This window comes from Desmodus rotundus, chromosome 8, assembly GCF_022682495.2.
Source record: "Desmodus rotundus isolate HL8 chromosome 8, HLdesRot8A.1, whole genome shotgun sequence".
Lineage (NCBI taxonomy): Eukaryota > Metazoa > Chordata > Mammalia > Chiroptera > Phyllostomidae > Desmodus > Desmodus rotundus.
This window is the reverse complement of record NC_071394.1, coordinates 99,309,568-99,333,930: the sequence shown is the minus strand read 5'-3', so window position 1 is coordinate 99,333,930 and position 24,363 is coordinate 99,309,568. Positions and strand designations below refer to the sequence as shown.

At 46.0% G+C, this 24,363-nt stretch overlaps 1 protein-coding gene across 15 annotated transcripts in view; it reads left to right on the top strand.

Moving 5' to 3' along the window:
- ZBTB38 (zinc finger and BTB domain containing 38) overlaps positions 1–24,363 on the top strand; it is a 73,159-nt gene that overhangs the window by 20,413 nt on the left and 28,383 nt on the right. For 5 of the 15 annotated variants that reach the window (XM_053929490.2, XM_045192129.3, XM_053929485.2 and 2 more), the window contains one exon: positions 12,122–12,226. The gene's annotated coding sequence lies outside the window, so the exon portion shown is untranslated. Of the gene's footprint in view, positions 1–7,620; positions 7,767–10,116; positions 10,649–10,675; positions 11,326–12,121; positions 12,227–20,089; positions 20,227–24,363 lie in introns of those variants that run through there. The other 10 variants (XM_024556401.4, XM_045192128.3, XM_045192130.3 and 7 more) reach the window with 5 other exon arrangements.

Genomic DNA, 24,363 nt, shown 5'->3' with positions numbered 1-24,363 from the left:
AGCCAAGCCCACCCCAGCGATAAGTGCACACTGAGCCTCTGTGGAAATGCCCTTATAGGTGTGCTAGGGGGAAGGTGCTGTCAAACCCGAAGCCTCCCTGAGGCTGGTTCCAAGGTGAAGAACCTTGACGTTCAGGACCATTTGTGTAAATAGTTGCTGTATTCCAGCAGCTTGTCATGTTCCAAAGCACTGTCTGTAAAATCGAACCTCTAACGGGCTCAAGGTTGGTGGTTGCTCTTTTTGTTGTGTTGTTTTAAGGCTAACTTAAATCCTTTGCTTGGAGTCTTTCTCTGCCTCGATTATATTAGATCATGATTCATCTCACAGGGATTTCGTTCTCTGGGCTGCCATGAAATATCCTTCCTGTAACACCTTTTTTTTTTTTTTTTTTTTTTGGCTGCTCGGGAGCCATTTTCCTTCCTGCCTGTGACTTAAATGACTAAGTACATTTTGAATATAGCATCAATCAGAGGATCATAAACTGAACGGAAATGTCAGAAACCTAATTCAGTTTTGCCTATTTATTTTAGTACCAGTAGCATTAACAGTGGCAATAGGATCAAGCTAATTGTTATTCGCTCTTGAGCAAATAATGAGCCAGGCATTTGTAATTAATATACTCTTGCTATCCAAAAAGATACAACTACGATGCCTTCTATTTTGATAGGCTGTTCCCAATTAATCATTTTGAACCCATTGGATTCTTAATCACAAGATTAGATGGATGCAGTGGAATTGTTTTACCAAAAAACGAATTCCTGATGGATTCAACAATGTATTTCTTCGTTATAAAATGTCGATCCTTTTGTTTTTAACTCAAGCATGGTTGTGTCATCTTGAAGATTTTCAACCCTAATAATTTTTTTTTTGTGGCGTTATTCATTTATGTTGCTCTTGGTCTTGCCTAAAAGAACTTTAAACTCAATTCAAGAAGCTCGAAAGCCAAATAAGAATGTTGGGAAGTACATTGTACTATTGTCATTCTAATAAATAGACCAGTGAATGGAAGACTAATTATTATTTATTACTTGGTGTGTTTCGCCTTAATGCCTTGCCTCCATATTTCACAGGAATGTGTACAAGGCACAGTGCTTCTCCAAACGTACCCATTTACAATTATTATTGGATTTCCTAGATCAGCCAAAAACACTTCCTGCCAATTGTAAAGGATGGCATTTAGCCCTTCTCAATGTTCAGAAGGCTACGCTTAACCCATTACGCTTTTAGCTAAGGTGTTTGTACTGGGCAGGCCAGAGCAAGTGCGACAGGAAGAATGAGCAAACAGCTGTTTTATTCTCACCAAAATGAAACGGGCAACTCTGTGGTTTTTCTGCCTGAATGATTTATAGTATAATATTTTCAACTCTTTTCTTCTTTGGAAAATAGAAAATGTTTTTCCAAGCCTTAACTTGGGCTTTTTTTTTTTTTTTAACCTGTCTGTAGTAATGATCTGTTTAGTCAGGTAAATGGTAAATATTACATTCAGTCATCCAAAATATATTCATCCAGGATGATATTCATTGTGTCAATATCTGCTACTTCAAACAGATCTCATCTCTTCCTACTAGAGTGATGTTGATCTACCTCAACCGTTACCACGGCCCTCTCACAGATAGACCGGTAGCCAGGCCATGTTCTAGAGCTGGTTGACATAGAGAGAAGATTCTAGAAAAAGATCTAGCACCTTTCCCTTTAGTGCTAAATCATGTTAAGCCTTTGAGTTCCTGGTTGACACATTTATTGAGCACCTATTATATGCCACACATATTTCAGAGGTGGAAATACAGTAATGAACAGGAGAGACCAGGGCATGCTTCTTACAGGCCTGCCTCTAGTGTGGTGCATAGTGGTGGGGGTGGGGGTGGGGGGGGAATAAATACCTAAACAGTTGATTAAAGGAGACAAGTACAAAGACGAAAAATAAAATTAAATTTAAAAAAGCAAGGTGACGTGTTAGGAGAAAGAGAGACACTTTAGAATGGTTAGCCAGGGAAAGCCTTCCTAAAGAGGTGGCATCTGAGTGGAGACCTCCCTTGACAGTTCCAGCCAGGGGAGGCATTGCCAGCCAGAGGCTTACGCTCAAACTGTACACTTTGCTTTCTTACTGTGACTACCACGCCGTCAGAGCCGGGTGTGATGGCTGTGGATTGAGCCTTATTAGGTAAGCTGCCCCTGCAGTGAGAAGGTGGGTCAGGCCCCACATCTGGTTTCCAATTCCCAGGACTTGGTGCCACTGGAGTCTTTGCTTTTGACCTGGTCCCACTAGGAAACGACCTAAGAAGGCACAGTGCAACTCTGGACATCGCACTCCCAGGTGGTGATGGAATTTTGGTGCAGGTTCAGTGCTAACCCAAGAAATCCACAAAAGAAGAGCCTCTCAGAGCAAAAGTAGAAAATAAAAAATATATTCTGGGAAGCTTTTTGCTTTATTTTTCATAAGAATTCCAGAGTTTAAACTCAGGGCCAAGCACTGAGCTAGCCATTTCCTTTCGTTTTTTTCAAAGGCAAGTGGTGGAAAGGTCCGTCCCATCTTGCTCATAAATTGTCGTCATCCTCCAGGGCCTCCCACCCTTCAGTTCTGCAGGCCTCTTTCGCGGCTGGTGGATTTCTAAAGCCCTCACTCCTTGGAGTGGTATGTATCTATTGGAACAAATAATGCTAGGAAAATTCTTCTTAAGAACCAGAACTCGTTCATGCCTCATAGGTTAGCCTGCTGACTGATGAAGGTCCAAGAAAAAAGGGATAGGTTTGCTATACATACAAGTTAGAAACTATATGGCCCTCTGAATGTTTCAGAAGCATCTTCTCAAATTGATTCATAATTTAGTGGACTTTGCCTATCCCAAGTTAGAGGTGGCCTGGCTGGCTCTTTATACTTTGGTTTTGACTAGCCATGACATGTTCCACTGCGTGAAGACTGTTCTAGTCCTTTGTAGAAGAGTATCACCCATTAGTAGGAGAGGGAGTATCAACAGTTCATTTCACTTCTTCCAGCATTTGTTGGGCATCTACTATGTGACAGGCCCCGCTATAACCCAGGCAGAATGGAACATGACATGAGACTCCCTATGAAACTCTGGCCCAGGGTCCTACACAAGTCTGCAACATTGTATGGACAGGCACAATTGTGTGTTCTCTCTGTTCCAGAAAGAATGAATGGCGTGCTGTCCTCTTGGTGGCCTTTTATACTGTTCCCTGAAGGCCAGACTTCAGTTTGGAGCATCTCAGCCAATAGCAAGGGTGTCTCTTCCCAGGGACACTGTGTCTCGTCCTCATTACCTTCCGAAGATGTCTTGGCTCCTAATAAGCCACCGTATGTCTCTGGCTGCCCTGCTCCAAGCTGATCCGCTTGCATTGCCAGGTGACCTGGAGAACGGCTGCCACTCTTTTCGAATTCAGGAGCAGATGTTAAATTGAGAAGCCCCTGAATGCAAAAATTTGAATTTGTGATGCAGGCAAGATGCTTCTGTTTGTTGTTAGTTCTTTCTTTTTTTTTTTTTTTTTTTTTACTTTCCCTGGCTCTGACGGTCAGGGGTCTCCCAGCTGGCTATTCTTCTGCAGGCTTTGTGGCCAGCAGGTAAATCAAAGACCAGTTGCCAAAGCACTTGTTTTTGTTAGGTGATCCCAGCATAGCTCTCCGTGGCCTGAATGTCTCCATGACCAGAAAAATTGCTCTTTTGATCTCGTAAACCATCCTGCATCTTTTCCCTTAATGGCTTCCTTGCTTCTGCAGCTATTCCTGCTCAGGGTTCAAGACTAGCACTTGTGTCTACCCTCACTGCATTTGGCCTGCGGAGGGGTTTGTTTCCTCGTTTTTGTTTTGTTTTAAAAATGTCAGTGTAAATATTCTTTCTGTGTTCATGAAAAAAGTGAAAGCTTTCATGATTTTCTTTACATAATAAAATAAACCTCTCTCTTTCCTTATCCCACCCACACCCACCCCTGCCCATTTGCTGCCAAATGGATATTTTGAAATTCCTTTTCGTTCGCCTGCTAAAATCTTCTACACTGTCTGAGGCCTTGCTCTAATTAAGGCCTAGCAGTCCTGCCCATCTTCCCCCGCGCAGAGCTCAGCGCGACATGGAGTCCCTGCCCCGAGGGCCTTACAAGCCAGTGAGAGGAGAAAACAAAAGCCACCAGCTGAGAATGTGGTTAAATCCCAGAAGGGCAGTGCCCTTGTCATTTTTTCCCCTTCCTCTTGTTTCTTGAGCTGTGGAAGGGAAGAGGAGAGCCGTTAGTAGCAAAAGAAAGGGGCCACATCGTGGAAAGATTCTCTAGAAATTGCAGGACATCGGGGAGACAATGTGGAATAGAACGGGTGGTCATCTGAGAGGCTCGGGGGGGAGACAGAGATGACTGCAGACTGAGCAGGCAGCAGGGGGGTGCTGAAAATAAGAAAGAGGGAACAAAGGGAGCAGTCAGGAGGCAGGCATGTGGGCGAACAAAAGGAGATGCTGCTGTGCTGCACCCTGAAGCTGGGGGTGCAAGGTCCGAGGGAGAAAGAATGGGGAGGCGTTTCAGCTAGAAAATGAAGACTCGGGAGAGCCCCTGGCCCCTGCAAGGCAGGCTGCAGGCCCGCTGAGCAGGGACTGGGTGCTCTGTTGTCTGGTCTGGCTTCAGCCATAATATTGGCCTCACTGCTTAACCGTCCCACGTGGGCTATTACGAATAACCTGCAGACTGACTTCGTTCGAGGTGATTTATTCCAGAGTCTTCCTAAGTCTCCACCCCAAGGCCCCCATTCCATATGCCAAGGATGCCAGAGGGCCCCACCCCCCACTGTCATACTAGATCTGGAATAACTAGATCAATTAAATGAGCAGCGTTATAACACATCCTGTGACCTAGTGCTGTTGGTCTTCTACAGAACTCAGGCTGGAGACAGGCCTGGAATACCCGTGTTAAGCTGCAGACTTTAGAAGCTCTTTTCCCCACAAAGTCCTGTTGCCTACCGCAGGCATGCTGTTCTGCCTTTACAGCACCCAAAGTCGGTCATTCCTTGCTCTTCGCCCGCTATTGGGCTGCTCGTCTGAGTGCCCGGTAAGCCATCCCCAGTGGATATTTTGATGGTTGGAATTCTGGGTCTCCGGGAGACCCATGCCTGACTGGCACTCCAGCGCTTAGTGTCGTCACCACCCCTGTACTTCCTCCTTAGCCCTTACGGGAATGTGAACCACATTCCCTAAGGCTGTGTGCACCTTGGGCCCACTTCATTCTGTCCCTGGGAGAACTGGGGCGAGGGGAAGTTGTGCTTCTCCAGGTCTCTCGGATAGTTAAGTGGCCATGCTCATCCCCAAGTCCAGCGCTCTTGCTGCCGATGCTTTTAGGTCAAGAGGAAGTCCAGTTCTAATCTTAGGTGTTTGGAAATTTTTTCTAGCAACGGTAAATATTTTATAGAAGATATGTTGTAGGTATTTACATAACAGCAGAGAAAAATTTCTGCAAACATTTTATTGGTGAAATTAAAAATATAACAATCCCTAATATTAAGTATAATAATAATATATGTACTGCCATAGATACAGAAGTGACTGTGGCTGGGTCCCCATCAAACTTTATTTATGGACACTGAAATTTGAGTTTCATGTAATTTTCATGTCATGAAATATTGTTATTCACCTCCTGATTTTTTCCCAAGCATTTCAAAATGTTAAGAACCATCCTCAGCTCGTAGGTTATACAAAAGCAGGGGGCAGGCCCAATCTGGCCTCGGACAGAGGTTGTGGGCACACGTTCTAAGTCAGAATCTGCAAGCCGGGGGCCCGTGGGCCAGGCCAGTCCACACATGCATTTTGTCTGACGTTTAATAGTAGTTTTACTTGAATCAGTTACCAGTGTTTTTGTTTTCTATCAGTAATGTTTTTAACTGTATTAACTTTTCCCATCTAATTATAAAAGTAAGACATAAGCACTGTGAAGTAATTTGGACTGTTAACATTTTGGGATGTATTCTTTCAGTCTTTTTGTCTTATGATGTTTTGAATAGTTCAGATAATACTTTGTAGACAATTTTGTATCTTCTTTTTAGTCACTTAATATTATAGCATAAGCATGTTATGTCATTTTAAAGTGTTTCATTAACATAACCTTTTAAAACTTTATTGTAAAAATGTGACACAGATGGAAGGGCGAGCTTAATGAGCCCCCGTAGCTGTGACGCAGCTTCAACAACTCTCAATGCTGGCCAGTCTTCTTTCCTTAAATCCTGTCCAATATTATTTTAAAACAAATCCCAGATCATAAAATTTTATCTCTAAATATTTTGGTCTTATTCTTTGAAAGATAATGATGCCAAGAGAAAGCCCTTTGTCCTAGGAAATAAATGCTGTAGTATCTAGGGCAGGGCTGTCAAACTCCTGTTCACCGGGGGCCACATCAGCCTTGCACTTGCCTTCAAAGGGCCCAATGTAATTTTAGGACTGTATAAATGTAACTACTCCTTAACAGTTAAGCGAGAGCTCGGGGCTGCTGCTGGGTAGAAACAAAGTGCCAGGCTGGATAAAAGAAGGTGGAGGGCCGGATTCTGCCCGCGGGCCTTGTGTTTGCCACCTCTGCTCTAGGGGTAGAGAAAAACGACGCCTGCCATTCACAAGTTGTCCAGGAAAAAACGATAGATAGATAAATAGATATGGGTAGTAGAGTGTATATAAGGTATTTTTGTACTATTTTTGCAACTTTTCTATAATTTTGAAATATTTCTAAATAAAAAGTTTAAAAAATATGGATTACTAAGAAACAAAAATAACCACAGTATCATTATCATACCAACAAAAACAATTATTAATAACATCAAATATCACAGTCAGCATTCCAATTTGTCCAGTTAAGTCATTTTTTCATTTAACTTTTTAAATGTATCTTAAATTTTTTTTATCTATCTAGAGAGGGGAAGGGAGGGAGAAAGGCAGGAGAGAAACATCGCTGTGTGAGAGATACATCTCGGTCGGTTGCCGCTCGCATGCCCCTGACTGGGAACCTGGCCCGCAGCCCAGGCACGTGCCCTGACTGGGACTCTAACCAGCGACCGTTCGGTTTGCAGGCCGGCACTCAGTCCACAGAGCCACACCAGCCGGGTCAATTAGGTCATTAGAAAAAATTGTTCAAAGCACAATTAGAAATAAGGTCCACACAGTGCAATTAATATTTTCTTAAATTTAATTTTATCTACAGATTTCCCTCCCTCTTTTTTTAGTCTTGCTATTGCTATAAAAAATTGTTGAAGAAACAGTTTGTTTGACTGCAGTTTCCCACAATCTGAAATTTGACGGTTGCATTCCTTCGTGCTGTTTTACATGTTCCTCTGTCCCAGAGACCTCGTGTAGATTGTAGTTACAACTAGAGACTCGATCAGATTCAGATTTCTGTCTTTCTCTTTTAAGTAGTCAACATTTCATACATTTTATATAAAATGTCTGGTTTGGGCTTCATTGGAAAATTCAGCAGATCTGGCATTTCCACCTGGCGACAGCTGGTCTAGGGCTGGGTGCTGACCACAGCCACTCCCCACAGAGGTGGGACACCTATTATCCTGTTGGCTCCAGTTCACGTCACTTCCTGCCCGGCTCCTGGGGGCATGGGAAGTTGACACCCCTATTGTAAACACTGCCTCTTCCTGGGCTTTGGTAGACTTCTCAACACAACATTACAAGAGGCCTTTCAGGAATGTGGTGGAGATTAGAGAAAATTATTTGGACAGGCACTTTCTTAAAATGCTTGAAGGGAAAGAGATAAGCAACCACATCGGGGAGGCCAAGTGATGGAATCTGGTGAGTGTCCAGGATGAGGGAAAGAGAGGAAAAGCAGCACGATAAATTGAGGTCACAAGGTGCTGCAAGTATTGGGGGGCAGAGCGAGTTATGGATCCCTGCCCCACGGTGGGGAACAAAGGAAGCAGGTGGGCTTAGTAGAGACAGCACTTTCATCTATTTATATGTTATGATGATATTGAAACCTTAAAAAAGAAAGAGAAGGGGGGAAATAAACCGGCCAATAGTCCCAAGCAGGCAGTGTAGCATAACAGAAATCGTGGGGATTTTTTTTTTTAAATGAGCTAGAAAACAAGGAAAGTCTTCTAAAAAGGCCACTGGAAAGGATCAGGAGCCATGCTGTGGGTATGTTCAAGAATCGGTAGAAATTTAAGGAGAGAGGAGAGAATCTTGGAAGTCATAGGTTGTTTTGTTTTTTTGTGATTAGCAAACGTATTAAAATGAAAGGTATTTTAAAGCTATAGAAAAAGAAATTACATTTAGTTGTTTTGAAAAGAATAAACCTTTCCAGAAAAGAATAAAATTATGACAAGTTGGGGCGTTTCTGGAAATTTCCAGATAGTTCCCCATAGTCAGAATGATTAAGAGAGAGAATCTGAGACTGGTTATGAGGAAGGGTGGAAAATTTTGAAGGACAGGCTGATTATGTAAGTTTTAGGCTGTCGTGTTTAAAACTGTTGCCATGATATTTTAGTTATTAATAACAATTTGGGGAAATCTACTCGCTTCTGGAGAAGCATTTAGCTCTAACGAGAAAGAAATACCACTGTTTGTGAATTCCCAAGTGGATGTAAGGAGCCATTCATTTGCTAAGCCTCTTAGGAAAGTCAGAGCAGATTTCACCCTTAACAAGCTGTTGACAGCTTCTGATCAAGGTACCACCTTGGAACATGTTAGCAGCACAGAAAGTGGACTGTGGAGTCAGACCCGCGTTTAAATCCCTCTATGTCACTCACCATGTGACCCTGGCAGCTTACCCATGGAAAATTTCGAGAGTATAAAGGTTGCTTTACACAGAGAAGCTATGATTCTTACCGCCTGGACCGTAGGAACTTAGAGCTCTGAACATTTGACTTCCAGCACTACCAGCCACAACCGCTTACACTTACAGAGCACTCACTATGTGCTGGGCACTCCTGTAGATGCTTCATGTGTATTATCCCATTTAATCATCAAAAAGCCCTATGAGGTAAGTGTTACACTAAAATTAGCCCCATTTTACAGATGAGGAAGCCTAGACTCAGGGAAGCTTAGTAATTTGTCTAAACTTACATAATGAATGACCTTGTAAGTGACAAAGCTAGGCTTTAAACCCAGGCAGACAGAACCCATAGGCCAAGTTACTTTGCTCTACCTACCACTTCCACCTTCCAGTCTCAGGGAAGCAGAGAGCAATGCCCGAGGCTCCTAATTCGGGTGCCTCTGTTTTGTTGGAGGTTGGAATGATTTTCAGTTTCCAAACGCCTCAATGAAAACACACGAACTTGCAATCAGACCACAAGTTTCTTTAGGTTGGAATCCACGATTAACAATGGATTTGTAAGAGCTCTGACCGGCGGTTACATACACAAAAACATTGCAGGGTCATTTTTTTAAGTGAGAATATGAATCATTAGTTAATAAATGCAATTTAGTATAATAGATCTTTCCAAACAAGTGGCCTAGGGAGAGAGAACAAAGGCTGCTCGGCTTTGAGGAGGCCGGGAGCTGCTGGCGTACATGTTGCCCACACTGCCAGCCTTCAAAACCCTGCCTTTATTTTCAAATTTCATGTTCCTTTAATTTGACTTTAGGGTAATAATTTTCCCTTGATTATTTAAAATCAAAAAAGTTGTACTGGTTTTGAATTTAATATTGGAATCTACTTTATTCATCAAAATGATCGTTTTCTTAAAACATGGTCAGGAACTGGGATGCAGAATTGCAAACACGGTACCCCAAGCTGAAAACAGGACGTTAAGCCAGCAAAGAACAGACTTTCTATCCTAAGTGGTCACCTGAATCTATTCTAAAGAAAAAAAATAAAATAAGACGCAGACTACGAAAACACAGGACACGTCGATGGGTTTTTGAGAACAAGCAAACAAAACCGGTGCATAGTGTTATGTATGGGCACTAGGCTGTCAGCTCCACCAGGCGTCTGTGGCGGCCTCAGCGAGCACTGTTTCAATAAGCAGCCCCTGATCTTGGAAGAAAGACCCTAGCAGGCAGTCAGTAGCCTTTATTTAAGGAAAAAAACTGGTTTTTTGCATGAAGTATCTGTTATACCACGTGCAGAAAATCAATCTAGGTCCTCAGGGCAGCCATGGGAAAGCGCAGGTGACACCCCTATTCCTGAGAATTTGATTAAATTAGAACTGCGCCTGACTTTCTCCCGAACCCGCCTCTCTCAAACGCGCAGGACTCGGAGGCTGCCTGGGGCCTGGGGCCGCGCGCCCGGAGCCCTGCTGGGGCCCAGGCCTCGTTCTGACGGCGACTAGGCGGTGGGGCCGTAGACCCCTAACCGGCTTGTCCTTCCGCCGGCTCTAAATTGTGTTTTTCCCGGGGAAGGTGGAGGCGGAGGCCGCCGTCCGCTTCGTGAGTCCTGGGGCCTCGCGGGGCCGTCGTGGGCGTCCCCGAGTCCCGCCGCTGCTCCGCCGGGGCCTCGTGCTCGGCGCGGCGGGTCGTCTGGAGCAGCGGCCGGCGGGGCGGAGGGTCGCGCCGACCTCGTCCGGGCCGGGCCGCGTCCAGTGCCCCGCGCCGGGGGCGGGCCGGGCTGGCGGAGCCCAGCCGCCGGCGTCCATTTTCTGGGCGGTGCTGTGCGGCGCGGCGGCGGGCCTGGCGGGTCCGGAAGCGCCATGGACCCCCGGGGAGACGCGCTCGCGGCGCCGGAGTCGAACTCTGTAAGTGCCCGTCGCGGGGTCTGTGTGCGCAGCCGGGTGGGCGAGGCGCGGCCCGCGGGCGCGGGGCTCCGGGCGCGGCCAGCCTGCCCCCGCGGCTCCCCAGGGGGGAGTACCGAAACCCGGCCGGGAAGCCCTGGCGCGGGACCGAGAGCTCCGCCAGCGCCGGAGAGCCGAGCTGCCGCAGGGGCCGAGCGGCCGCAGGTGCCCGGGCTCCGGGGCCTACGCCGAAGGGGGAGGGGGCTCGACTGCGGAGTCGGGGCAGGTTGCGCCGCAGTTCGTGGCCCAACTGCGCAGCTGTGCTGGAGGGCAGGGGGCCGGGGAGAACGGGGCCCCCCAGGGACCTTCTGGGCTCAGGTCCACCAGGCTGGGGCATTACTCTGACAGTCGCACCTCCCCACTCCCGGACTGCGACTCGGACCCCAGTCCTGACCCCACGGAAACCTGATGATTTCCCTGGTTCAACACCAAGCCCCTGGAATTGAATGGAAAATGCAAAGGCAGGGCCCTGCCCCCAGAGGGTTGCAATCCCAGCCTCCTACTTCTGCAGTATAGTTAGGACTGCTCTGTTGGTCCAAGACAACCGCCCGCTGTTAGCCACTTCTTTGCAGGGTATAGAATAATCACCTTAGGTTTTAGATCATCCGCGATTCCACTTTGTAACTCCTGCTCTGCTATAGGTAAGTGACTAATTCCATTCTTTGGCCCTAACTGAATATCGCTTTTAAGGATTCGTTATAGATGATATGCGTTATGGTGCCTTATACATATTTTAACGGTTAAAGACTTTTATCCTAATTAGGAAGCTCAACTCCTCGGTCAGGTTCTCATGGTTGAAAAGCATAGGAGGATTTAGTGCGTGTTCAGAGAATCTTCTAGTGAGATGCTATATCTACGTGTAGTGTTTTTCCAATAGAGTAGGGACCCATTAGAAGATTGTGAAATCGGTATAGTGGGTTACTATTGGAATTTTTAAAAAGATACAGAATGTATAATAGAATATAGGAAAGAATCAAATAGAATAGAAAATATGAGAATGCATTGCACACAGTAAGAGTTAGCACTGTTTTGATGTTTTGAGATTTTAGGGTTTGCTTATATGATGTTTGAATACGATGGGTCCCTGTCAGAAAGCTTTTAAAACCCTGACTTACAGGTTAATAATCCAGGCTTTGGAGTCAATTGGACCTGGGTTTAAGTCCCAGATCTAACAGAACGTAGTTTTGTGACCTTGAGAAATTCTGTGACCTCTCAGAGTCTTTTTGTATAGCTGTAAAGTGGGAGAATGTCCCCTGTTGAGGAGTATTACGAAGACCATATGAAGTCACATACGCCAATCACTTTGCTGGGCGCTTGACTTATAGTAGGTGTTCAAAACACATGCTAATTGTAATTACTGTTGCTGAAACATCGAATCCTGGCAGCCAGTCTTGAAACACTGTGCTTTTTTTTCTTTTTCTTTTTTTCTTGTTTTAGATCTTGATGTGGAAGAGATGGAGGACTCAGAACCAAGGATTTCCAAGTGATTTCTTCCAAAGCTCGAGAAACTAACTTTGTTAAGGCTGGTCCGTTCTACCTGAGGTAACTGAATTTGCGTGCGTCTCCTTAGTCTACATGAAAGAGGAAACGGTTTTTCTAGGGAACTAAAGGACTCCCAAGGGGCATATGATTTGTGCCAGCGATCCACCTGGTATGGAGATTCAAGGTGACAGTGATATTTAAGCAACTGTTATTAGGGAGACGTGGTGTATGAGGCCCCCATGACGAAGGGCAAACTAAGCGAACGAGGCTCCAGCACAACTGGTTTCCCATTTCAGTTCTGCCAGTGACTGGCATGGGAGCTTCTATAAGCCTCTTTATAGATCGCTAGCTTCTCTAGACTGGAAGGACCGGCAGACATCACTGAGGCCCAGAGAGTTTAAATGACTCTCAGGGTGACCCAGTGGGCTGGAATGGAGGCAGGCCTGCAACCTGGATCTCAATTGCTTAGTCATGCAGCCAGCCTCAGGGCCTGCTGTGGGGCGAGCGCAGGGCTAGACGCTGAGGATAGAAGCATGAAGAGCCTACCCCCAGGACACTTAAAATTTGTGCAGACAGGTACTAACAAGCCAGTCCACTAAATACTACCTTTGAGGCATGTACAAAGCCCCAGATGATGATGATGATAACAGCAACCATTTTTCAGGCTCGTGTGTGTGTGTGTGTGTGTGTGTGTGTGTGTGTGTGTGTGTGTGTGTGAGGCAGTATGTTATGGGGTTAAGGGTTGTATTTTTATTTATTCCTCAAAACACCCCAACAAGGTAAGGAAGAATAGATAGGAAGTACTGAAATGTGAAAAGGCACAGGCATCTCATATTACACTTATGGTGCACATTCTTCTAGATGCGAAGCACAGTGCTAGGACCAGAAAGTGCAAGGAAAAGTGCCTGCTCTGGAGCAGCTTGCACCCTAAACTCCAAAGAGACGTAGTCAGATGGGCAGTGCCTGACGCTCACCCCGCCCCCTTCACCCGCTTCTCCAGCAGCCAGAGTGGGATCTGTCACCGGAAGAGGTGACATATCACAGTTCTTGCCCCTCAGTGCCCTTTCCCCCTTTTTTCCAATTTAACATAGTCTTCCATCCATCTGTGAAAACTGCTTTCCATTTACACATAATAGGGAGGCCTTCTCTGAATTCATCTGTTTATTTGTTCATTCAACAAATGTTTATCGAGCTCTTACAAGGCACTTGGGTATTCAAGCCCAAACATAGCACCACGTTTTTCCCTCATGATATTAGTCATACTCAGTCTCTTAGCAAGGGATCGCTGTCGTGCAGCAGTTAGAGACTATCTGTTGTTAACATGCTAGGATACCAGCTCTAGGGGTGTTGGAGACTGACCCGTAAATAGGATTCCAACTGGATATACGGGAAATTTTTTTTAATATTAAAATCTTCAGAAGGGAATTTCTTCTCTTTTAAGTTTTACTTTTGTCATTACTGTCATCTGCTTTTAGAGGCCTTTTATTTGCACACTTAACCTGTAGGCAGAGGGAAAAACCAGTTTGGCAAGTGGGCTTTCTTTGACTCAAAATGCTCTTTTTTTTTTTTTTTTTTTCTTAAGCTTTGGAGGCCACATAGCACTATGAGTGTTCAAAGTAAAGTAATTTTTCAGAGATACTTTAATTTAAAGGTACAAAGTTAGAGATAGTGCCGATAATTTCATTTAGCAACAGAAATCAGATTGTGAGTCTTGAATACTACTTATAATAAACTTAAGCTCCAAATAGAGCAACTGAGATGTTGAATGTAACTGTGCTTTGCAAACTTTTAGAGTCCTACAAATGTTATACAGCAAGTGTTTATTGAGTAACTACTATGAGTGTGGCCCTGTGCTTAAGAGAGCAGAGAATTCAGCAGGAAAAGATCTGATTTCTTCCCTCTCAGGCTCTGTTTTGTAGGTGAGGAAATAAAATATGCAAAAATAACTGTGGTAAACGCCAAAAAAAGATATTTGGGTAATTAGAAGAGAAAGAGTTTCTCTTTTCCTCTAGGAGGCAGGTGGACTCCTTTTTGGGGAAAAAGCATTTAAGGCAGTCCCTGAAGGATACAGAGTCTCCATCAAAGAGTTGAGGAGAAGGCATTTGAGATACAAGACGTAGCAGGACAGGAAAGCACAGAGCATATTCAGAAAACGGTAGTGAGCCCAGTTGAGCTAGAACTGGTTTGTACAGGCATTGAGTGGGAAGTAGAACTGGAGAACATTTAGTGCTGAATAATACTGGTCTTGAATGTCAAGCTGGGAAATATGAATGTATGACCCATTAGGAGACATTGAAGGTATTTGGACATTGACGTATCTTGGCTGCAGGTGAGGAGTGTGCTCTTGTGGTAGCTCGTGGGGAGATGGGGAGGAAACGCAGAGCAGAAACCAGAGACAGGGACACCAGTTAGGAGGCTTCCCCAGGCCAACAAGGAAAACGGTGCGGGGGAAGGACTGAAATGGGTAATAACAGTGAAATGCAAAAGGAACAGATGCAAAGGGAAAAACCAACAAAATCTGACATCTCAGTAGAGAAGGAACAGCTAACGCCGACGCAGATTTCCAGAGCAGTGGCGCCCGTGAAAGAAGCCTGGGAGGAGGTGGGGGGCTGCCTGGTAGTGGCGCTGAGTTTGGAGTGCTGAAGTATGACATCCCCCAGACAGACGGGGGCTTTGTGCCCAGAGGGCCTCCAGGGCTGCTTTTGAAGTCATTGGGATATAAATAAGTCAAGAGAGGGGAGAAGAGATTTTCCTCAAAGAGAAAACAGGGCGACATGGAGCCTTATGAGAAAAGAAAGAAGGACCTAGGGAGGATCTAGAGAGAACTTTGGCAAAAGAGCAAGGAAGAACCACAAGAGAACAGGACTCCAAGAGCCAGCAGAAGGGGGTTCCCCTGGGGTGGGACACGGGAGTGTCAGATGCTGGAGGGGCAGGAGAGGCCCAGGATGGACATTGGATTGACCAGTGGTAGATCACACATGTGGTGGTGCTTCCCTTTGTAAGGTAATAGGACTTGTAGAATGAACATTAAGATGTTACATTTGCAAAAATGTGTAGCTTGTGCAAATCAAAAATCACTACTAAATCTGACCCTTGCGTGCCTCAGAACACACTTCTGATGACTAAAATTCAGCTGTTAAATGTAGTTTTGATAGTACTCATCCCCTTCATTCTGTTGTCGACATACAGACCAAAGAATTCTCACCGATACTGTAAGTTCTTTAAAAATGACATTTCTGTTGATGCAGAAGGTCTCTAAAAGTAATTCAATTCATTTTCCTTTTTACCGCACGGCTATCGTATGACGCGCGCGTGTGTTTTCATAGGCACATGAGCTTTATACAATGGAATGAGAAGACTGGGGTCAGATAAATCTAGTTTCACAACCGCGCTGGGCCCTTTTCCAGGCTTGTGACTTCAGTAAAGTCACTCTCTGTCTAAGCCTAACTTTTTCCATCCATAACTCAAATAGGATCATTTTGAAGATTGAGTAATATATAATTTGGCAAGGTCCATACCCTAGTAGGCAATTAACAAAAGTTGATTCCCTTCCCCTGACAGCCTGGTGTGCGTATGTAAATTTCTACATAATGTGCAAGTATACACAAAGCCTTATCTTTATGACTCATTTTAATGCGTTCCTTTTATCTTAGAAAGAGCCTAAATCCCGCTATAGCTAATCTATCCTGTGATTGTTCAAGTGACTTGCAGTTTAACAAGGATAAGAATCAACCTGGCGCAGAGATTCTAATGCAGCAGATTTAAGGTGGGGCCCCTGGGACTCTTCATTTTAAACCACTGCTGTGATTTGATCAACACAAGTCGATTGCTAGGAAGAGAGAAACTTGTGGCTTGCTATGCTGATTTCAAGGCCAGTTTCTATAAGAGACATGTCTATGCTCAACAGTTTCATATTTGTATCACTGATGTTTATGGATTATAGTTGTAATAAAATGAAAACTAATGAATCCCTGGTAACGGAGGAATGGTGGCATCTCTGCGCCCACCTTTGCTGTTGGTCCACAGCAGTACCGGGAACCATGCAGCCCCAACCTCAGCTTCTTTTCCTGTGGAACAAGTGCTGAGACCCTCTCCCTGTGCTCAGAGCTTGCAAAACCATTGTAACTATAAATGTGGTTATCAGTAATACATTTAATGGCAGCGACATTGTACAGCCATGCCATTAAAATGTTTTAATGCATTTATCTATCTGACTCTGTGTCTTCTGGTTGATAAACGTCTGTCATTATATTTCTCTCTCTCTGAATCTTGGAGTCGTGTGATTTTGAGGCTAGTTCACATTGTTCATCTTTCCCAACCTCATTTTATAGAGGAGAAAATAATTTATCCTTTTTTCCCTCCTATTCCTAGCTCTCTGCTATTCACAGGAAAGGATTGAGACGTGTTTGGTGTTCATAGGGAGGCTATAAAGCATATTCACTTGTATATATTGAGTTGCGTTTTATGTTCGTTGTACATAATTAAAAAATGAGATGACTCGTTGATAGTTTGCTTCTCTCGGAAGAAGATGCCAGTAGCCTGGAGCTTTGCCTAGAAATGGGGTTTCTCTGTCTATGCCCATAGCTTCCAGGAGGGTAAGACAGACTGACTTTCATGGAGTCAGTTCTGCACCTTATGTGCATTAGCTCAGCCATCTTTTTAGAAGCTCAAAATAAGCTGGTGTGGTAGAATTGAGGCAAAGAGACTCAGGACCATGGCCAATGTTGTAGAGATGAGATTTTCACACCCTGGGTCTTAACCTGACTCCAAAGTCCTGCCTCTTCTCTCCACACCCAGGTTGTTTCCCAGCCACATACTGAGATTGTAGCTGAGAGACTTCGAAACCCTTGTCTCTGGTATTATTGTAACCTCAGAATCTTTGACAAGAAGCAAATGGGCAGAGGTGATATACAGACTTGAATTTGTTGAATAACTACCAACTCTGTGTGCCAGGTACTAGAGCAGAACCCCACCCTCATGGGGCCTCCCTGTCTCCCTCACCTGCCCTTATCTACCGCCTAGGTGCTGCCACAAGCTTTTTGCAAAATACCAATGGATTTCTGCACTGAGAAGATCAATCAGTTTGTGTCTTGCCAGAGCTATCACTGTCCCTCTGCCCAGCTAAATGTTCCCCAAGTGGTCATGCCAGCTGAAAGTTTAAAAGAGTTCCTGCCCTAGGTGGAGTGGCTCAGTGGATCGAGCACTGGCCTGCGAACTGAAAGGATATCAGTTCGATTCCTAGTCAGAGCACATGCCTGGGTTGTGGGCCAGGTCCCCAGTAGGGGGCATGTGAGAGGCAACTGATTGATGTATCTCTCACACATTGATGTTTCTCTCCCTCTCTTTCCCCCTCCCTTCCCTCTCTGTAAATAAATAAAAATCTTAAAATAAAAGAGTTCCTTGGGGGTTTGCCCAGAGGTGCTCAGGGTTTGTTGATTACCCTCTGAGGCCCAGGGGGCAAGAGAAATAGCCAGAGCCCTGCGGAGGGAGGTAAAAAGATGTCCAAGAGGAGCGAGACTTGTTCCCTTGTCCTGCTGTGCAATCTTGGGAAAGAAAGTCGAGTAACTGCTGGCTTGGTTTACTCACCTATAACCAGAGGTTTGGCTCAGTGGTGGCTAAGGTTCCTCCCAGCAGTAATTTCTTTCCTCTCCAGGAGAAAAGCAGAAAAACTCCACGTCTGAGGTCTCCCAGGGGCCCCGATTTCCAGACTCCCTCCAACTGTCCTCATGCACTCGTACTAGCCAGACTTTGGGTTCAGCCTTTGCCCCATACACTTACGGGGAGAGTGTCTGAATTTAAGGGTGGGAGAGATTGTCCACTTTGGAGGAAATGAACATTCCTATAGAAATACCGAGACTAGCTGGGAGTCAATCAAAAAGGTGGTGAAATGGGAGGTAGGGAGTCATGGTTTTCAAATGTTCTGACTAGAAAGGACTTGAGGCATGGGCTAGCCCAGCCTCTTCACATTCTAAAAGGGAATAGACTTGCTCAAGGTCACACAGTCAGTGCCACACTAGGAACAGAACCCAGTGTCCTGTGCCCAGCTCAGCATGCTCTCTGCAGAAACAGGCACGTCCTGTCACAGGGCAGGTCTTCGGGAAGCCGGAGGTGGCAGTCTGCAAGAGAAGCTTAAAGGGGCAGAGCAGTTCTGTTGGCGACAGTGAGCCATAAAGCCCGCTGGGCTTCTAGCAGAGGCACAGGGGACGCCAAGATGCAGACCTCTGTCCCCTAGGCACTTGGATGCTTGTCATTTAAGGTAGTCAAGAAAATGTCTGTTTGAAGTGGGAGAGGCAGGAGGCTGATTCCTATTTTGTTAAAGCATTTTTGCTCTCCTATTTAAATGAAAATTACTAAGTTATACAATAATTGAATTTTGAAAGAAATTAAACTTATTCTCAGGGAGAATGAGGAAGAAGACCGAGATTGCACAAGCCATGTTACTGGCTACTAGTTTGAACGCATTCATCCCAGAGTGCATTTCCATGAGCCATCCAGTTTAGGTTCTAGAGGGGTAACCTGGGGTTATTTCCGCGTCCCGCGGAGGCAGACTGTGCAGCGCTAGGTGGAGATGAGCTGCCACTTCCTGCTTTGTAAGTTGACTCGTTTTTCTAGGCCCTGTTTTGTTTGTGGTGTTCTTCCTGTTCATGTGTTACAACAACTTCTGGTTATTTGGAGAGTTGAATATAATTAGATAATAAGACCACCGAATTCAGTGAAAACAGAGCTGAATGCATTCCCTCGCAAGGATGAGAGCCTTGCTTTCAAAACCTGTGAGCATTCTCACATTAAGCATGGGGGTTTTTGATTAGCTCTAATAAACAGAACGTTGATTCACTCCCAGCCCAAAGTAAGGATTTCCTCTTGAAAAACCTACTCAGCATTCTAGTCCGTCCCTGCTTACACCAGTTTATTCTGGCCTTGTCGTCCCTGACACGAACTCAAAGAGCAAGGCCTCAGCGCGGTCTCTGATGCTCTCCGGTGGAGGCGGCCTCACAGCAGCCCACGTCGGACCCGCTGCTTGGCTGCCTGCTGCAGAGCCACACTCTGCTGTGTTCTGCCCTTGGCTGGGACTGATGCAAGTTCCACCTTTGCTTTAACGAGAGAGGCAGGGAGGACAGCTTTGAGGAAGGTACTAGGATAGGTGGGAAAAGCGATGCAGTGGCAGTAAAATGAGGCCCTAAGTGGGGTTTTGCTCCCACATTAGAGAACTGGCCTACCCCAAGTGCTGTGTTAAATAGACTTTTTAAAAATTCCCTGTCAAGGTCGAGCAATTCTAGAGTTTATTGAGCCAGTGCCGTCCGTAGCTTTTTGCACAGAAGCACCCCCCGTAAATTACCTGGGAGAACTTTTTTCCTTAAATGAATATACACTACAAAGTGGTTTCTCACCCTGTTCGTTGTATCTTTAATGTTTCTTATACGGTTTGTTAAAAGATTTTATTTATTTACTTTTAGAGAGAGGGGGAAAGAGAGGGGAAGGAGAGAGAAAGAGAAGGAGAGGAACATCGACATGCAAGAGAAACATCAATCAGTTGCCTCTCACGTGCCCCCTACTGGGGACCTGGCCCACAACCTAGGCCTGTGCCCTGACTGGGAATCTAACCTGTGACATTTCAGTTCGCGGGCTGGTGCTCAATCCACTGAGCCACAGCAGCCAGGACCCTAGTATTTGTTTTCGATTTTGACAGTTTAAAAAACAGTCAAAAGCTTTCTGCCATGTCTGAATGATCTATTTTAAGACTTTCTTCTCTACTTAATAATAAGTAGAGTATCTGCTAAGATGTTTTGTGCTTCTCTCTATTTTAGGAAACATTTTTTAGGTCTTTTTTTTTTTTTTCTTTTATGAAGTTTAAATGGGAGTCTTACCTCCAAGCCTAGCAGCTACCTTAGGTTAAAAAAGACTTATTTGCCCCCCCCCCCACAGGTTCCCTGAGCAGGGAGGATAATAAAAGTCAGGTGTCGGTCCTTGTGGCATTCAGCAAACATGTTGGAGACCGTGATTTATGTTACTGGCTGGAAAAAAAGGTTCTCTCTGTCTCTAGACAGTTACCCTTGGGAAAGGTAAGTGGCTTGTGCTCCCAGGGGGCCCCTTGCGTGCGCTGTTTGCCGTGTGCAGGCTCTGGAGCCCGTGGCCATTTTCTGTGAGTTTGAATCCCGGTGAGAAGCTCCTCCCACCGTGGCGTCTGGGCATTTGTTTTCTGAAATGAAAGCACGAGCAGAAACTGGAACAGTGCTACAGAACAGCCTGTTCTGTAGATTTTTTTAGACCAGTATATTTAAAGCATAATTTTTCTAAACAGCCTGTTGTGCGTTTTTATCGGCAGTCGGTTTGGGTTTGTTTTGGGAATTTTACTCTTTTAACTCTAGGCGACTTATTGTGTCATTGTTCCCTGGCCCCCCTCCCCCCAGCTAATGTCCTTCTAACACAGGTGAAAGGTGAACAGGGGGATTGGATCCCTGACTAGGGCCAGAAACCTTTATTCGGTTTTAGTTAAATTTGTTTTGGGGTGAAGTTGGCAAAAGCTAACAGGAACTTAGTCCCTTTGATATTCTTCCCTCTCCCCACCCAACAATTTTCCTCACTTTTCTTTTGTCTGAACCATTGTGCATCCATTTATGTAACCAGCTGGAGCTTAGATGGCGTTTCCACAGTAGAAAAGTTGTTGTGCTTCTGACTGTATGTCAGGCCTACCTGGGCCGATCGACAGCTCTGCCGGTCACCTGCATCTCCTGCACCCCAGGAGGAAGCGCCTGTTTCACATTCCTGTGCTGCCTCAGAGGCCTGCGGGGCCACGTCTGTCCTCCCTGCAGAGATTGCGGTATAGCCAGCGGTGGCTTCAAACTGGAAAAACAGGGAGTGGAACAGAGAACGTGGGAGGAGGAATGGGAGAAAGAAGTGTGTGTACCGGGAAAGCATGTTCGTGCACTCAGATACATGAGAGCTCAGCACAACGAAATTATCTCCGTGTATTTTGTGTCTGGAGCCAAAGGGAAACCACTGCAAACGTGGGCTGTCTGTGGACGGCGGGGAGGAGGCGGGGCAGAGCAGGGCCAGAGCGTCGCCGCCTTTCCCCAAGAGGCCCCCCACCAGCATGAGAGATGTGTGGCCTGCTCTCCAGACCAAACGGCAAAGCTGTGTGCCCCATGTGCCCACGCTCCCCCCACCCTACGTCTCTAGAGCAGAATTTACGTTCCTGGGTTGACCACCTTTGTGCTCTTCTGGGAGGGGCCCTGAGGACACTGGTGATCCTGGTGGACGTGCTGTGTTGTGCTGACCCCGTTGTTTGAGGCCCTGCCGGGTCGTCCGTGCCCCACCTCTGTGATCTAGTTTTGGAGTTGTTATGTGTCACGGTGACGGAGTGTGGTGTCCGTACAGCACACCCTGACCCCGCAAGCAGCTACCAAAAAAGATCTGCACACACCTGCTAGTGATGAAGGTCGGATCTTCTTTTAAAAAGGACAGCTGGGCGACCTTGAGCGTAAGGATCTGATTTTTTGGAGTGCTGATTAGGAGTATCCCTTCCTTCCAGAAGCTTGAGCTGACCCTGTAATTAAAGTGACTTTTAAAGCAGAGTGACAAGTTTGATATATTCCTGTCTGCCCCCTAGGACTCATATATTAAAGAAATGTTCCGCATGGGAATGAACAAGCCGGAGGGATCCTGAAATGTTATATGGCCCAGGTATACTCCATGTTAAGGTGTCTCACCACCTATCCTTCATTAAGATGGGATACTTAAGCCCTGGTTGGTGTGGCTCAGTGGATTGAGTGCTGGCCTGCAAACCAAAAGGTCGCTGGTTTGATTCCCAGTCAGGGCACATGTCTGGGTAATGGGCCGGGTCCCCAGTAGGAGGCATTCGAGAGGCAACCACATATTGATGTTTCTCTCCCTCTTTTCCTCCCTTCCCCTCTCTCTAAAAATAAGTAAATAAAATCTAAGAATGGATGAATGAATGAATAAATAAAGGCAATGAGGAAAGTGAGCCATGTTTAAAAAAAGATGGGATACTTCAGTAGTTTTGAAAGCTTGAATACTGATCTCACAATTTCCATGTTAGGGGGACAGTGAGTCATTGTATAGATATTGAAATGTTATAGGCAGAACAAAACTCCTAAGTGATTTATACTTATTATAGATTAGGTCTATACTCCGTGAGGTCTATTATAGTCTAAACTTCAGGTACATAACGGGCAGAAAGGTGATACGAATGTTCACCATCGGCTGGATATGAGAAGGAAGAATGGTTAGACAAAGTGGAGGGCGTGAAATTTTTAAAAAGTCATGTGGGGCTGAATGAAACAGGTCCACAGTGGACAGTTAACAGGGCTCCACCATCCGACGCAGCCCACCAGTCTGGCTTTTTGCAGTGGCAGCCGGCCCAGTCTTTCCCTGCTGAGTGCTGGACTTGAAGCTCTCCAAGACCCAGCCCAAAGAAAAGTCACAGCCATTGAGCCTTCTCCATGTGGCAGCAAACAAAGAAGCCACTTTGGATATAAAGTATGTCCATCTCATACAGGCAAAATGACCAGTCAGTAGAGTCAGCAGCAGAACACAGCATGGATGGGCAAGGACATGTGGGGGACATCCGGAAAGGCATCAGACATGGTCTTGACTCAGCTGCCCAGGCTTCAGTGTGCACATCTCGGGGTGGGACAGAAGAACCCACCAAAGGAAGCCCTCCTAATCCGGGCAGGCCACTCCCAAGGCACCTGGATGGGGCCAAGCCGGCAGAGGCTAACCTGGGTGGCGCCAGGCCAGGGAACGCCACTGAAGGACAGCAGGCATCCCTTGGCATACCTGCTGTGTGGTGTTGACCTGCTTGGCCCCAGGATGCTTTCTGAAGCATCGAGCACTTAGCAGCTCCCTAACTAGGCCTGGACTGGGACAGTGGGAGAATTGTCCTCTCTCTCTGCTGACACTTGATTGACCATCTGCACATCCTGGAATTTATAATGCCTTTCCATTTCTCTAAACATCTCTTAGCCACTCCCATTTTCCTCAGCTCTCTGGGTGCTGAGTCAATATCTGTAAAGCACTTAACACAAGGCCTGTCATGTAGAAAGTGCTCAGTAAATATTAGCTTTCGCTGTCATTGCCGTCATCATCACCAGCATGTCATTGTTTCACCAGCAGGTGAGGTCCCCTTAAACCTGAAACTTGGTTGTGTACCTCAGCCACCTCCGCCCTGACGTAAATGAAGGTGGACCACACGTGCACGGCCCCCTGAGGCAGGAAATGCACTTCACACGACCCGCCGCCGACTCGTGCGTGTTACTGTCCAGGGAGAACTGTTACAGGTGCTGTGGCGAAGCACAGAGATAGGCTTGCACAGAGCTCGGCCCTTGCGGGTTGCTGGCTGGGAGGTGCTTTGGGACCGTCTTAGGGTGTGGGGGCTGGGGGCTCCTTTTACGTTACACTGTGGGGATATATGATGAAATCTGGTTCTGAAAGCTTTTGTTCCCTGCCTGTGACTTTAACGCCGACGTAGAACCTGCTTCCACCCTGCCCACCACCCACTGACCTGGCCCTGCAAACCTTGTTTCCAAGAAGGGAAATTACTTTGTGAGAGGACAGAAGACCTTTGTGTGTCTGAGAACTGCCTTAATTATAATGTAGGACTTCAGTGGTGGTGCATACATGTATTTCAGTGTAAAAATGAGGGACGAACCACTCAGTGAGGATTTGGGGACCCTAGTGGGTGGTGAGAAGGGAGGCGGTAACTGGACCTTCTTTAACACTGGTGGCAGAGGGCATCGCCTGCCCCTAAGGGAACATTTTGAAAGAGAGAAACAACCAATCCCATGGTGCCACAGTGACTTCTTGTCTGGACTGGAAGCTACCGGGGTGGTAAGGAGAAAGTGTCCACAGTATCTTGAGGATGAAATCCTAGCTTCATATCAAATTAATTTAGTTTAGAAAGTGAATTAACTAAAAGCCTTTCAGCCCTTCAAAGCTCTCACCCATAATTTGAGGGCAACATGGTCTAGCATTCTGTTAATTTGTGATTGTGATGATTTTTTTTCCATTCTGTAAGGTACATTCTGGTGGCCTTGTGGCCTGGACACCTGGTGACCTGGGTGGGGGTCCCTGAGGCAGTCCAAGAACTGGAAGTGCCGCTGTAGGTCTGAGTAGTTCCTGAAATGGCTCTCTCTTCCTCTTTTCTTCCTCTTCCCCCTGGCACTGTCAGGGAACTGAGC